The following is a 14,705-nucleotide window of genomic DNA, read 5'->3' as shown; positions in this document are numbered from 1 at the left end:
TTTGATTCCAAGGGTTTCTGGAAATACAAAGAATGCTATTGGTAAATTACTCTAAAATGACATCTAGATACTGTTGGTCAACATTGTTAAATGTGTACACATCTCTACTGGATTCTATCTATTGCCAAGAAGTGAATATTAAAATCTCTAATTATGACAGATGAGTTTTAGTTATTCCTTTTTTTTTTTTTAATTTGACTTCATGTATTTGAAGTCCATTATTAGACACATGCAATATAGGGTTGTTTTCCTGATGAATCTGCCATTTCATTCTTAAGTAAGCTTCCTCTGCCATTTATAATAATATGCATTTCAGTTTTATTCTTAATTAATGTTTTTATTTACTTGCTTTAGCAGGTGGTTCACATCCTAAAGCAGATGTGTGGATGGGGGTGTGTGACAGAAATTGACAGGTGAATGGAGGGTGAATCAGGATGGCTGCTTTAATTGAAAAAAGACCATGCCTTCTATACTACTCTATAGTTGCACACAGGATTAAACAGGGGACAAGGGGCATGTAAATTGAGGCACGGTTTGAGATCAGAGATTGAGGAAGCTAGCCTTGACCTTGACAATAGGCATCAATCATTTGTTAATGAAAGGGTCACAAGTTCCTCTTGCTAGAGATAAGAATGTCTCCCTTTTTGTCAAGCAGGAACTTTCTTCAAGCCCCCAAGGGAATGGAGAACCTTATCTAAATGTCTGATCTTAGGAAAAGGACTTTTGGGGAGTAGCAGTATGCTACAGTTTCTTAGTCTTACTACATGAGGCTGTTCCCCTCACAACGCTCCCCAAAGGGAAGGTCCCGATGTCTTACTCTTTTCCCATTATACTGTACCATTCTGATTTCTCTGTATTTATTAACAGAACTCTTGCCTTTTATGGCCTCAGGCTCTGGATCTCAATTGTAGACATTTCATCCCTGGGATCAGGTGTGTCTACTAAATCTCTAACTTTTCTGTTCTTGGCCTAATTAGGAGGGCACAATGGAATTCTTGGTTCTACAGTGGTGGAGATTTTTTTTTTCCTAAAGAATTGTTTAGAGAGGCTGCCATTGTACACCTTTTCATCCTTTACCAAAGCCCATACAAAATTTCCCCAAAGGGAAGGCATTAATAGGGAAAAAAAATAAAAGTAAAAAGATGCTGGAGAAGTGTGGTCTGCAATGTCGAAATGCTGGAACTTTGTCAAGTAGCAACGGATGCCATGTGGTCCACGCCACTTTTACCTTCCCCCTTTTTATTCAAGACCTAAATTTTGTCACTTTGAAGTGACATTCAGTGCCATCAACTGCACTCACGCTTTTATGTGATCACCACACTGTCAATTATCCCATTTGAAGTTCTGTACCCATTAAACTGTAAGTCCCCATTCTTCTCTACCACTCTCACAGCTTTCTGTCCGCGTGAATTTTGTAATTTACTATCTAATTTAGCTTATTTGGTGTTTTCCTCATGACAGATTATTAAATTCTGTCAAATTCTTTTCCAGCGTCAATGGAGGTGACCAGGTGCCGTCTTTCCTTCTGTCAGTGGGATATAGTGTACTAATTACCCTTTTTGATGTTTGCCAACCCCTATTCCAAGAACAAATCCTCCTCCTAAGTCATGATTTACAGTCTTTTTCTCTATGCAAATAAACTCAGCTTGCTAGCACTTTGAAGATTTTCATGTCAGTTTATTCATGAGGGGTATTTGTCTTCACTTTTCTTCTGGCCACCTTGGTAAGTGACTGTGCTCTGGTATCAGGGAAACACTGATCTCCAAAGACGAATTACAAAGTTATTATTTTTTTCATATTAAAAGTCTTTGTTCCTTTAGCATCTATTCAGCTAACATTTTGACAAAAACTTGGGGCCTGAAATGAACAAATCACAAAAACGAATGAAAAAGCAAAAGAAAAGAATGGAGGGCATTTGAGGGGGTGATGTAGGAACCTACTGCAGTAGACACTCCCAGGCTTCTGTGAGGGTGACTCTAGCAAGGGCTCTTTACAGTGGAGGACACAGAGCCTGACCTGGCCGTCCTCTCTAACCAGGCAACTTCCAGTGGAGGGACTGGGACACCTACCTAGTCCCCAAACCTCTGACCTACAATCTATCTTGCCTGCAAGATGTGCTGGGGGCAATGGAGGCACAGAACTTGTGGGAGTGGCCAACCAAGGACTGTTCTAATTTGAGGCCTACACCAAGAGAGGGAGCCCATGCCTGACACTGCCTGGATGGTTAGGAGCTAGAGATGGATAGTCCAGAGACCTAGGGTAGGAAAAATAAGTAAAGAAAATGATTCCTAGTGATATTCTGCTATACTCATAGGTGCCTAGCCCAATTGTCATCAGAGAAACTTCCTCTGGTAGCTGATAGGAGCAGATGCAGAGACCCATAGCCAAACATTAGGCAGAGAGAGAGAGGCCAAACTAGAGAGGGCGGTGTGTGTGTGGGGGCATGGACAGATGGACTGTAGGAGTCAGAGGGGTTAAGGACACCAGGAAAACACAATCACAGAATCAACTAAGCAGGGCTCATAGGGGCTCCCAGAGACTGAAGCAGCAATCACGAAGCCTGCATGGGTCTGCACTACGTCCTCTGCATATATGTTATGGTTGTGTAGCTTGGTGTGTGTGGGAGTGGGGAGGTTTCTGACCCTTTTGCCTGCTCTCAGGATCCTTTTCCTCCTACTGGTTGCCTGGTCCAGCCTTGATATGAGGGTTTGTGTCTAGTCTTATTGCATTGTGTTGTGTGGTGTTGGGTTAATATCCCCGGAAGGCCTGCTCTTCTGTGAAGGGGAGGAGTGGCTCTGGGAGAGAGGGGAGGACTGAGAGGAGTGGAGGGAGGACTGAGAGGAGCAGAGGGAGGACTGAGAGGAGCAGAGGGAGGACTGAGAGGAGCGGAAGGAGGAGGCTCTGGTTTCGTATTCTATGAGAGAATAAGTAAAAAAAAACATAATCATGAAATATAATAAACATAATCAAAAACATCTCATGAAATAACAGTTAAACAAAAAAGATTAGTCACCTCCTCCAATCTCTGGAGTCCTATGCTGGGGACATTCCTTCAATGCTTACCTGGGCTTGTTCTGACTGTGGGGATCAGAACAACATGGGAATGAAGGTCTTCCAGAAATTCTCTGATTATGTCTCTTGCATAATGTGGCTCTTCAGACTTCTCTCATACAGCGAACCACTTTAGAATGTTCCTTAAGATCTTAAAGAGCGGCACTTCAGACTCCTAATCTTCTCAAAGATCTCATTTCAGCTTCTCCTCCAGACTTAAGATGGCTTATTATACGTTTCTGTTTTAGTATCTTGCCCCTGCTACCTGTAGGTTTTAATCTGGCTCGTAGCTTTTATGACTAGTTCCTGAGTATTCTCTTGCTTGTAGTCCAAGTGACTTAAAATAAAATCCTCGCTGATGTTATACCCAGATTGTGGGGACCCCCAAAAGACCACCACAGAGACCGAATCCTGCATGTAAAAGCAAAGAGCCTTTACTTTCAAGCTCTAGGGCTTGGTCTCTCTGTCTGCCCAACACAGCTGTGAGAGCAGAGAGCCCTGAGCCCAGGCAGGGTAGAGTTTTTATCATAGCAGTGGTTGGGGTGAGGGGATTTCCAGGGTTCAGGACCCTGATTGGCTAACAATTGTCTAGGGTTATCTGTAAAACAAAAATAAGTATGTGCTAGACTCAGGGACATCTGGCTACTTTATCTAATGGTTGGAATGTTTGGGATGTTAGGTACTTCCCCAGCCCTGGGTGAATCCCTGGTTGGTGTCAGCTTATGGCTTTTCCTGGGTCTGGGTGTTGCCTGCCAGTAAGCCTGTCACAGAAGCTGTGTCTTGGTCCCTAAGCCTGTCATGGCAGCTGTGTGGTCAAGCTGTTTTGGGGCCCCTCCACAGCTGAAGTCTTTTGTAGATTAGCAGAGATGTGCACAAGAATTTGCTGATAGGATCTGCTCTTCAGCCTGTGGTTCATGGACAGTGGCCGCAACTAAGCTGCCAGCTGTGAATGAATTCATGGTCTAGTTAGAATTAGTAGTTGCCGGGCGGTGGTGGCTCAGCCGGGCGGTGGTGGCTCACGCCTTTAATCCCAGCACTCGGGAGGCAGAGCCAGGTGGATCTCTGTGAGTTCGAGGCCAGCCTGGACTACCAAGTGAGTTCCAGGAAAGGCGCAAAGCTACACAGAGAAACCCTGTCTCGAAAAACCAAAAAAAAAAAAAAAAAAAAAAAAAAAGAATTAGTAGTTTACCCCTTAACTGGAATATAGAAACATTGTAATGTACAGTTCCTTCTACATTCCTACTTTTGTGTTATAGCAGACACACATTTTAATTTTAAATTTTTATTAGTGTTTTTCTATACTATATGTTTCTTTCTAGAGATTCTAGCTTTCAATTTACTTCAGAAATCTTTTTGCTTCTTTGTCTGAACACTTTTTATTGTTGTTAGTACACGGTGGTTAGATCATCCCAATTGTTTTCGTTGATAGTTGTCTCTCAGATGAGAATTTTCTTGTGTTTCCTATACCCAGCTATTCTATTATCAGATGTTGGCTATTATTTGGTGTTCTATTGCTACTTATGGGCAATTACTTTAGTTAGGTTTATTATGCCAGTTCCTAACTTCCTTGTCACTGTGGGTTATGTTTTAAGGATATTTGAGGTGCTATTTGACTGTTTGAATAGTATTCTAACTATTGGCTCAGTTCTCACAGATGGGTTCACTCATAGAATCAGGATTACTTACCCATGGTCTGAGGGAATGCCTGAGACTTTATAAATGTTTCATGGCATTGCTTCCAAAACCCCTTTACTACTTTCTTGTTGTCTGGAATTTCCCCCTTTTGGGTGCCTAGCCCAATTCCAAGGAGCTTAGTTATCCCAATTTGCTGTCCAGTTGGTGATTGTTAGCACGGTGTAAGAATAACAGTGTAAGGGATAACAGTGATGATTCCCTGACAGCTTGGGATCACAGCTCTACATACCAGAAAAAGTAACCTTTCTGGGAATTTAGTCTTCTACAACCAACTGCCAACACCATTGTTTGTCTCAGGAGAGGTGTAGGGCTTGGGGTGTGACAGAATAGAGTGTAAAAGGATGCTTCCTGTCCCATCTGCCTGGTCCCAAATAACTGACTCAGGCTGAATATGAATTATAAATGCTTGGCTGATAGCTCAGCCTTGTTACTAGATAAATCTTATGCATAAATTAATCCTTATTTCTATTTATGCTTTGCCAATTGGCTCATGATTTGTTACCTCATTTTTTATATGTCCTGCTTGTTTGGAGAATGGCTGGCATCTCTTGACTCCACCCTTCTCCTTCCCATCATCCTTAGTTTGGTTTCCCCACCTATACTTCCTGCCTGACTACTGGCCAATCAGCATTTTATTAAACCAATTCGAGTGGCAAATCTTTACAGTGTACAAGAGGATTATTTCACAGCAATAGAGAGAGAGAAAAAAAACAAACAAACCAAGAATATTTCTACCCTCCTGGAGTAGCCAATGGCTTGGTTCCCTGCTCTCTGAGGTGGAACTTGTCAGTAGGCATTTGTAGCCAGCTAGTTTCCCACTCCCAAGATTTAGTCTGTGATGACCACATTCTGGAGGGTATAAGGACAGTAAAGCAGCAATTTCTGCTTGGCCAGGGTACTTAAGAGTGTGATGTTTAGTCCTGAAAACTTCAAGTGGCAGTTGTGCCTGGCAGAGTCATTAGGCTGTGTTTGCTGTGACTCCAGTGAGCCAGCCACTAAAGCCTTCAGCAATGGTCTTCCTGTCCAGAGCATTTCTTTCTTCCTTTCTTCTCACCTCTGAGGAGACTGGTGGTAATAACTTTGACTCATCTTCTCAACTAGTCATTTTTATTTCACAGGTTTTCCTTATTGTTTACTCTTTTATTTCCTTGATTTACCTCTTATATTTATGCCCATCATAGCTTTTATTTTGTCATTCTCTTTCTAAGTTCTTAAGAGAGATGCTTTGTTCCTTAGATGATGGTTCAGAAAGGATGTCCTGGTGTAGCTCTCTTTTGTATTTTCTTTCTGTGAGCATAAATGCTGTTGATTTCTCTCTTATGGGAGCCTCAATCTGCTTCAATGCATGGTACTTCAATACATGGACTTTTTGTTTTTATTGAATTTAAAATATTTTCTAAACTGCCACATGATTTCGTCTTTAAACCACAAGTGACTTGGAAGAACATTATTTTAATACTAAATAGTTGTGTTTTAACAGTTTCTCATCTTTAACATTTTATGTTGTTCCCAGTCTAAGAACTACTCTATATTATCGCAATCCTTGCCCATTCATTTTTTCATTCTTTATAAACTTTTTGTATTTTTTGTTTCTATGTACTGCTTTTTTTTAAAAAATTTTCTTTTGAAAATTAGAGGACAATTATTGCAAGTCCTTACATATTCACCTCAATTTTCTGATGTATAAAGAGGAACATAGTTTTTAAAATGTGTGTGTGTGTGTGTGTGTGTGTGTGTGTGTGTGTGTGTGTGTGTGTGTGTAGGTACAAGTGTATGTGTGTATCTACATAATGTGTGAAGGACAGAAGACAATTCTCTTGTGTCTTTGCGACAAGGTCTCTCACTGGTCTGGAACTCATCAGGTAGCCTAGGTTGAGCTTCCCCTTTCTATCTGTCCTGCCCCAGTGCTCACATGGCATGAGCAAGCTGTCCCAGCTGGCTTTCCAGCTCTAGGGAGCAAACTAGGGCCTCAAGCTTGCAGGGCAAGCATTTTACCAACTGCCATTTTAGGGCTGTTGGTTCCTTCTGGTGTTAGTTACACTTTTTTTTTTATAGCTTTGGTCAGACTTTCAATTGGGATTTTCCACTTTTTCCTTATCATTTTGAGAAAATGTTTATTCATTAAAGCAGTGGTTCTCAACCTTCCTAATGCTGTGACCCCTTCATACAGTTCCTCATGTTGTGGTGACCCCAACCATAAAATTATTTTCGTTGCTACTTCATAACTGTAATTTTACTGCTGTTAAGAATCATAATGTAAATATTTGTGTTTCCTGATAGTCTCAGGCAACCCCTGGGAAAGGGCTGTTTGTCCCACAAAAGGATTGAGACCCACAGGTTGAGCAATACTACATTAAAGAGTTTTCTTTTTTCTGTCTGATGTGTTACAGTTCTATATCCATAGAATTTTTGTTCATTTTTCAAATTTACTTACATATTTTTTTAATCACACAGTGTTTTATATTTGTGGAGTTAAATTTACCAGACATTGTGAACACGATTTCTGAGCTTGGGCTCAGTTTCTGCATTGGGTAGGTTGAAAACTTCACCCTGTTCAGAGATGTTGGAGGATTAGTCCCTGTCTTCTATGGCGTTCTTTTGTGGTTTATCTTCTTAACTTTGGGTCTATGGTTTATCTTCTTAACTTTGGGTCTATGGTTTAAGTCATATTTATCACGAGCATAAGAGTTTATCTTATTCCTTCATCATTTTACTTTTCTCAACATCATTATCCCATATACTAAGTTCTTTTATATACTTACGTTCATGTCCACTCTCCATATTAAGCTCACATGCAGCTCAGTGGTGCACTGGCACCACTTGGTGTTATTTCTAACATATAGCCCGATGTCGATGGTCCATTGATAGGGTTAAAGAAGAGCAAAGGAAAAAATGAAGTTCGTGGGTAGGGAGGCTAGGGTCAGTCTGGAAGGAATTGGAGGAGGGAGGTGAATATGATCAAAATACACTGGGCAAAATAACGTATGCATTCTTAAAGCATTAATAAAATACAATTTAAAAAGTTTTTAAAATTACATTTAACTATTTTGTGTAAGGGGTGTGGGGCCCATTCATGCTATAGAACAATATGGTGAAAGGACAGATTGTGGGAGTTGATTCTCTTCTGGAATGTGGGTCTGGGGATAGAACTCAGGTAGTCAGGGTTGATGACAAGTCCCTCTACCGGCTGTCACATCTCTCTGGCCCTGACATAATTATTGTTTGGTCCAATCAAAACTATTAAGGTTTAGTTTTAGCATTCTTTATTAATTTTTGGCCTTCCTTCTAGGATTCATTTTTCACTTCTGAAAAGTATAAATTTATGAATTTCTTTTGGTGTAATAATAGGGACAAGTCTACACTAAGAAAACATGCCATTACATTATATATGTACTTGATGCATAATGGTAGGATTTTGGTAATTTTCTTTCCTTCTGATAATATCACTAAATTATTTTTCTTTATGTCTTTTAAACAAAATTGGCTATCATCTACCATTTTTATATCTTTGTATATAATCTGACTGATCTCTTGGCCTGAGACATAGTTCTGTACTAGACATCTCATTTATTCTTCCTATCTGACAATCTTGTTCCTTTGTGTTCATATGTTTTCATGTTCTTAATGTCTATTCCTCATTCTAGGTAGTCATATTAATCATCTGATGCACAAAATTGTTCTTCATGAATTCCTGTTGTGAGGTGTCTACCAGAGAAGGCCACTTAGACATGAGTTCCAGCCAACAGAAAGTCTTTATTAGGCGGCTGGCGACTACACTGAGTGTTTGGGACCTGAGTGAAGTCCTGAGCCTTTCTCAGGATGAGCTTTCAATCACAAAAAAAACCAAAAAAAACAAAACACATCTTGTGTTGACACACTTCATTTAGCAAGAGCAGTTTACCAGGAACAGAACTACAGAATCCAAAAAGCATACTTTCCTTTTCCTTCAAAAATGTTAATGCGTTGTTCTGCAGGATACCAGTTGTTATGGTTTGAACTTACATTTTAAACCAGGCTTACCTTACCCTGATCCTCTGAGGAGCATCTGATCATTCTCTCAGCCCTTACTGACCCTGAGAACTCCTTTTCTCATTTCAAAATTAGAATACATTGCAAACGTATTCTAAGCACTTACAGTGTGTCAGACACTGCGCTAGGTTGAAGATCATCACTGTCTGGTCTGTAAGAACTCATGAATGATACAGACAGCAAATGTGTGAACTGCTGGCTGAACTGCAAGTTCATTTCAATAAGATGATGATGATGATGATGATGATGATGATGATGATGGAGTTGATGGCCAACAGTAATGTAGCACTTCTATGCATCAGGCATACCGTGTGTCACTCCACAGCAGGAAAATATTCTGCGAAACACATCCTCAAGCTATTTTGATAATGTGCAGGCAATTCAGAGCGCACTTCCACAAATTCAGATTTAGTCCAGTTCAATCAATACAGGTAGCCTCTCCATGGAATCCAGAGAGATACAAATAGGAGATGGATGAGGCTGCTACCATAATAAAAGATATAGTTTCATAGTCAATTTAAATATAATTAGAAGGAACATATGCTAAATTAATGATAGAAATATATTACAGCAAATGCATAAACCGATGAGTCATCATTATCTTCATCAGGTGGCTGACACTGTTGTAGATTGTTTACTTCAAATGGGTCATTGAGTACCTGTAGAAATTATTATGCTCTTCTGAATGCAATTTAGCATGCATGTTCTATTTCTATGATATATTCATTAAAGCAAACTATAAAGCATTTAAACATCTAAAGAAAGGATAAGTTAAAGAAAAAGAAATTTTAGGGACAATAATTAAATAGACTGTCATCCTTTGATGACACAGCACCTTCATTTTCCTGGAATTATTTATGAAAATTAATGTCATGCAGCTACTAATTTATGACAAGACTGCATAAGGAAAATTTAAAATGCTTCCTAAAACCAACTTGGAGCAAGAATATGACATATAAATATTCTCATGAAAAGAACACTGAGGGATAAGTCATAGAATATCTTCACTCTCCATATTTTAACAGTCCGGAGAAGGAGACACGTAAGAAAATTATATGAATGCACATCAGTGAAGACATTTCTGTGAAAGCCAACAGCCAGAGTATCAGGGTGCCCACCCAGCTGTAGGTAACAACAACAAAAAATATACTTTATTTCAAATAACCAGCACACTTATTTCCCTGTTACTTAGAGGCCTAGGGGAGCAGAGCCTGAGGCTGCCGCCTAGTTCCTCACCTTGCTCGAGGCTACATGTGAATTCTGTCTTTTCGCTTCACGTATCTAGAGTGTTGGTCTTGTTCTCAGCATATCATCTCAGGGTGTCCCACTTTCCCAGTCTTGCTGGCAAAAGGAGGAAAGTGTGCAGAGGTACAGAGGCTTCCTCATATTCCAGTGGCCTTGGTTAAAAAGAGAAAAACACAATACAAATGGACCAAGAGGACATCGCTACATCAAGGTTTCAGCAGCCGAGTGTTGGAGCTGGGATGACAACCCATCCTCAGCTGTATGCTGCCACATCAAACAAACAAACAAACAAACAAACAGTTTTCAAAGACATTGTTTATAGCCCTTTGCTGACCTTTTGTGTGACAATTCCTTTCTTCAAACTACCCGGACACTGAGACTGTAGCCAACCCCTTTCATATAGATGGTTTAACTGTTGCTAACACCAATCCCAATTCCTGAATAACAAGTGATGGAGTTTAATTACTAACTTCTGCTATTTCCTAAAACTGCAAATAAGTTCCCAGTTTTGCCAGCCATGGAGCACGGTTTCTCAGACCACTCAAAGCTGCGTAGCTTAGGAAGTTGTCCTCATCAGTCTCAAGCAAACGTAATGGTTGTCAACTCACTTGCCTTTCTTCTCAGTCAATAGGCTGAATATCACCATGTCGCAACTGTAGCTGTAAGGGAGAACGGGAGAGAAAGTCTCTGCTCTTAGTGGACACTTATTAGAAAGCTCTGAAGAACAAAGTGATAATTAATATTAGGAGAAAATCAGCGATTGCTTCCACAGCTAGTCCAGCTGCCTTTGGTAGCAAAGTTAGCATAAAGGAAAGAGAAATGTTGCTTACAGCGTTTGTGGAAATGTCCTGGATGGGATCTGGACAATCAGGACGTATGTTTTGAATTGAGCTTGTAAATCTGTAGGGTGTGTGAGTTGTCCCCTTGCTTGGTAAAGCAAGTATCTTAGATTGCAGAGGCAAGAGAATGAACAGGTGCTTCCCCATGCTGAATGGCAAGCTGTACCTGAGAGGCACAAAAGTGGGGGTGGCACAGGGCTAGGTTAGGTGGTACCTCGAATTAATTCAAAACATCTCTCCGCTGTGGAGACAAAGTCCTCGATTTAAGCTGTATGGATAGCACTTGACACTCCAGAGGTACCATTTCAGCCTTTGCATCAGCTAACCATCACCGCAGTGATACAGCGTTAGAAACCACTTCAAAGCTTAATCGCTCAAAACATCAACCACTTACACATCCTGGTTCTATGAGTCATAACTGCGAGCTGAAATCAGCAGGGCTCTCTCTGTGTTGAAGTCCAATGTGAAGTTGTAGGCTGTTCATTCGCTCTTGGCTGGTCTCATTCCCGTGCCTGGGCTTGGCTGGGACAACTGGGAACTTGGCTCTGCTCTCCATGGTCACTTGCCCTTGGCAAGCAAGCTGTGTCCAAGTGAACCAGAGGATGCCTGCAAGGACTGGAAAAGCCTCTTCCGGCCAGTTCTCTCATTAGCGAAAAAATATTACAGGCCAAGTCTGAAATTAAAGCTTGGGGAGAATAGAGTCTAACTTTTGAGCTACAAAGTTACTTTTGCCAGGTGGAGGGAAGAATAGAGGTTTTGTTATCTACCTGCCATCCTTGTGTACTTAAACTTTTTGTAGATCTAGTAAAACACGCTATCTCAGGGGTATCAGAGCCGTGTTGCTCAATAAATAATTTTCCAGGTGTTTCCCCGAAAGCCTGTAGATGCCAGGCATGAGAGAATGTTTACTTCTACCTTGAAGTTGCACTGACGAAGTGGGAATACATATTCTTAGCCCTCAATTTTTTATTTAGGTCACCTCAGTTGAAAACTGACCTCTAATATTACTAGTGGTGAATGTATAACTCTGTAAATTGTGATTTAAAAAAATGTTACATTTATTGTGGTAACATTGCTCTGCACTAAAAACCCCTGGGATTAAACTGTCACTCTTCCCTTAGTGAAAAATCTCATGATTAAAGATTGAGGGCACAGAGCATATTTTTGAACGGTAAGCCTAAGTTTCCTTATCTGTAAAATGGGGAACAGTAATTCCTTACTCTCGTTTGAGATCTATATAAGATAATGAAATCAACTTTTTAAAGAGAGTTCCTGGCCCTCTTTAGTGCTTAACAATAATAACTCTCTGTTATCATCATCAGCAACACATGTGGAATCCACAATAAACACTATGACTTTCAGTACAGCCCAGCAGAGTAAAGACATGTTCATGGCTGATTTCTTCTTTAACAATAAAGAGATATTCACAGGGAAAATGAGCTGTTATATGGGAAACTGAAGACGGGTAACTGGATACAGGTCTGCAGAAAGCTGGTAACCAGTAGAAGTATGGGCAGCCTGGGCAGGTTGACTAGGAACTAGACAACCTGAAGGTTGAAGGTGCCTGTGGGGTGCACGGGGGTTGTTGGTGGTGGGGGTTCACAGTCTGTAAGAAGCAGGGAGAAGCTTCTCTACAAACAGCTGAGGACTTAAAGATGTTCGACATCTTGACTAAGGCACTGCCGGCTGGGGCGGGGTGGAGTTAGTAAGCCAATGACTGAGGAAGGGGACGTGTATGCTTGTTCCCTTCTCTGCATCTCTCCAGGAGGAATGTGTACGAGTTGAGGGGGTAATGCTAACATGAGGCATGGGCACTGACGGAGAAACAGGAGGTGCAGAAGCCACAGAAACAGTCCTGAAACTGCAACTCAGGGTCTCAGAAGTTAGCAGAAGGCGATACAGTGAGGACGATGTATCGACCAGAGCACTGAAGAGTGTCCAGAGAACAAAAAAGCAGCCCTTGGAGATTAAGTAGCACCAGATGGGGAAAATGAAAAACTGACAAAAACATTAATAGTGAAATGGAAGACTCTTCCTCAAAAGCAAAACAAAAAAGATGAAAAGCAGAGAGGCAAGTTAAGGAAACTAGGTAATTAAGAAAATCCTCTTTTATTGCGTTCCAGGAAACAGTGACTAGAAATTACAGGGGGGCGGGGGGGGGGGGGCGGGGTGAAAATCTAGTTAAGGATATTTCTCAAACTGAAAGATTAGAAGGTTCAGCTAGTCCTCTGTATGATGGGTGCTTACTATTTCCCGTGGGATGCCGATTGTTAGGGTTTCCTAAACTGTCCCAGTGTACAACGCTAATGAAACTGAGTCACTGAACCAGCAGCAAGTCGAGAACAGTACAGGTCCAGGGTGACTGCACAGCTGTATTGGTTTCAAGTGTAGAACAGCATTAGGTCTTAGGCTTACAATGAACCAAAGTGAAATAGACAGGTCTCTAGACTCCCAGGCTCCAAATGGGCAGAAGAGGAAATGTGTTGCCTTGGGCTGGATGTGAATCTGGGGCAGCCATACAGAGCTCAGAACAGGAGAAGCATGCTGAAAAATATCTGAGCAATAAACCTGGATAGGAGTGTGTCAAAACCACGGAAATGAGAAAGGAGGACTAACCAGCATAGACAGCCATGAAAACAACCAGAATGTCCATTGAATGTGTCTGGATGTGTTTTAGGAAAGGGCTTGGTGGAGTGTTCAGATGCTAGAAACTTCAAGGCTATGGCAGCAAAACACAGGTCTCAGCAGTTTCCAGGCTGCGGCAGGATAGATCTTGTCTGAATGTGGGTACCCTTCCTCACTAACTGGGCAGTCTTTATCAGGATAATCGAACTCTCTGAAACATAGTCACTAAGGTCTTTTCAAATCAATGAAAACAATTAGTCTGGAGTCTAAAATATAGTAAATGACCATGATTTTATGCTCATCCTGATCAGTGTTTACTTATTATTAATTGCCCTTGGGAACTGCTGATGATTTAAATATATGCAGATTTTACATCCCAATTTTCTCATCTGTAAAATAAGTTTGTCAAGTTATAGTATGACATGAGCTAGTGAATGTACCATCTGTATCATTTAATAAATGATAAACAGACGAGATTAATGACAACAATGTTGTCATTACCTAAGTGAGTAAGTATCATATTTTGGAATCATTAAACAATTGAAAAAATGTAAAAAGACTCATAGTCTTTGGTATAGTTTTTATGAGGAATATAAAATTTTAGGTTCTGAGTTTTGTCTATTTTTCTTGGGCAATCTGTTTCTTGTAGTCTTTGTGGCAACCAAACTTGGAAAACTCCTTTTCAGGTACAACAGAAGGCAAGGCAAAGGGGCTGATGAGGTGACATGGTTGCTGAAGAATGAGGACCCATGTTTAGATCCCCAGCACCCACCTGAAAGCACCAAAGGCAGACAGAACAGTGTGTTTGTAACTTCTGCAGTGCGTGTGTGAGTGTGTATGTGGGTGTGTGTCCATGTGAGGAATGTGTGTGTCCGTGTGAGTGTGTGTGCATGTGTGGGGGGTGTGTATGTGCATGCTCTTGGAACTCATTGGTCAGCCAGTCTAGTCAAATTGATGAGTTTCAGGTTCATTAAGAGACCCTGTCTCAATGAGGTAGAGAATGATGGAGGAAGACAGTCACTGTCCAACTCAAGGGTGCACAGGTATACACACAAAAATATGGAAAAGTTTCTTTTACTGTGGTGGATGCTTTTTAACTAGAGATAGGCTATTATTATTATATTATTATTATATAAACTGTATGAACACAGTGAATTAAGTATAGAATATAATAACACAAAAAAGCATTTGAAAACAGCCTCACCCAAATAAAGACACTAT

Source organism: Peromyscus californicus, unplaced genomic scaffold, assembly GCF_007827085.1.
Source record: "Peromyscus californicus insignis strain IS unplaced genomic scaffold, ASM782708v3 Scaffold_21__1_contigs__length_65335640, whole genome shotgun sequence".
Lineage (NCBI taxonomy): Eukaryota > Metazoa > Chordata > Mammalia > Rodentia > Cricetidae > Peromyscus > Peromyscus californicus.
This window is presented reverse-complemented; position numbering follows the sequence as displayed.